Source organism: Cydia amplana, chromosome 26 (assembly GCF_948474715.1).
Source record: "Cydia amplana chromosome 26, ilCydAmpl1.1, whole genome shotgun sequence".
Lineage (NCBI taxonomy): Eukaryota > Metazoa > Arthropoda > Insecta > Lepidoptera > Tortricidae > Cydia > Cydia amplana.
In genome coordinates this window covers 8,899,606-8,901,702 of record NC_086094.1, presented here as the reverse complement: position 1 = coordinate 8,901,702, position 2,097 = coordinate 8,899,606, and the positions used below count along the sequence as shown (strand labels likewise).

The 2,097-nt window shown below is 45.6% G+C and overlaps 1 pseudogene; it reads left to right on the top strand.

The window, feature by feature from the left end:
• Positions 1-681: 681 nt before the first annotated feature.
• On the top strand, positions 682-2,097 carry LOC134660219 (uncharacterized; annotated as a pseudogene).

Genomic DNA, 2,097 nt, shown 5'->3' with positions numbered 1-2,097 from the left:
GGACAATTTCATCAGATTGGCGAAAAATTGTCTCGTCTGGACTCCACTTAAGAGTATTTCGCGATTCAGAATTGCCATCTTGGCATAATTGATGCCAGATCAAGCATATTTTCACACTCTTTGACATCAAAATTTTCCATTTAGCATCTGGCATATTTTTAGGGTTCCGTACCTCAAAAGGAAAAAACGGGACCCTAATAGGATCACTCGTGCGTCTGTCTGTCTGTCCGTCCGTCTGTCACGGTCTATTTTCTCCGAAACCACTGGACCAATTAAGTTGAAACTTGGCACACATTGTGTAAGTTTGTGACCCAAAGATGGACGTGTAACTTAAATAAATGAATTTTAAATTTATTATGGAGGCCATTTTTGGGGGGTAAATGAGAAATTTAAAAAATAAAGTTTTTCAAACTATATCGTGTTACATATCATTGCAGAGCTGATTGTAAAAATCTCAAATATATATTTTTTAATAGTTTAGCAGTTATTCAAGAAAATAGGCAAAAAATTACCATTATCAAGCGTGAGTCGGACTTAATGTACGGAACCCTTGGAACGCGAGTCAGACTCGCACTTGGCCGGTTTTTTAGCATAATTAGTGAATTGTGTCCCTAAGCCAAGTTTGAAACCTACTTGACAGTGTAATCCATGGCACTACCGTCAAAGGAAATTTTATACATGCTGTGATGTATGTGGGTACTTAGCCAAAAATATATAGGTAACATGTAAGTGGGTAGCTATAGATTTCTTTGTCTCGATTAAATATTGCAACGAACGGACGTGTGTTATTTCTGCAACCCTTAGTCGGACGCCACCCCTTTCATCCCTATTTCTCAGTGGCGACGAGCTATTCGGACCTTTTAGTGCGTGTACTGTGCGTGTTGTGTTGTGCAAAAACAATGTCAATCGGCAAAATAGGCGAGTTTAAGATCGCGTCGGACAATTGGCGGTTATATGTAGAACGACTTGAACAGTATTTCTTGTGTAACAACATTAAAGCTGAGTTGCAAGTGCCTACGTTAGTGACCGTGATTGGCGCCGAGGGTTATGAACTCCTAGTCAACTTGTGCACGCCGGATAAACTTACGACAAAAACATTCGCCGACTTAACTGCCATTTTTAAAAAAACATTTGCAACCTAAACCTAGTGTACTGGCAGAACGTTATAAATTTAGGCATAGGAAACAGGGAGATAGTGAATCGATGTCTAATTACATGGCAGTTTTGAAAAGAATGTCTAAGACGTGTGACTTTGGGGCGTGGCTCGAAGATAGTTTAAAGGATCAGTTTGTATGCGGAATTCACAGCGAGACCATTCGACAAAGGCTTTTTGCTGAAGATAAGCTAGATTTCACTAAAGCTTTTAATCTGGCAGTCAGTATGGAAGCGGCTGAGAAGGACGCCGCTATGGTCGAGGGGTCACGAAAGCCTGCTAGTAACGCGACAAGTGCGCTGGCGTCTTGTCAAGCGATAGCGGCGAGTTCGTCACGACGTAGGAACGAGGCGGCGCGTGGAGCATGGCAACCGCGGGGCGCAGAGCGAGGTGTCAGCGCTGGGCGTGGTGCCCGCGCCAGCGGCTGGCAGGCAGCGTCGGCGGCGTCGGCGGGAAAACGGCGGGACGCACACTGTAAAGCCCTTGCTACACGGTCGCCGACAAGCCTTCTAACCGTCTGTCCTTGGTCTGACCTTGGTCAGTTTTGGTCAAATTTTGTTGGAAACAACTGTCTACACGGTCCGTCCAGACCAAGGCCACGCGGTCTGAGGGGCTTGTCGGCGACCGTGTAGCAAGGGCTTAACGCTTGCGGCGGGACGCACGGCACGGACACCTGCCGGTTCACCCGCTATGTGTGCAAGGTGTGCAACAAGCAGGGACACTTGCAACGGGTGTGTCCATTAATGGCTCATACTCGTACTCACAGCGTGGAAGTTATGAATATGGCCAGTCACCGGGACACATATAGTGAGGACAGTGACATGAGTGACGAGGTAATTATCATACATGTTAATAACTTAAAGGCAGCGGATTACAAACCCATTTTCTATAAACGTCACGGTAGGAACTCCCCCGACCCCTCCCCAAAGATAGGAAATCAATAG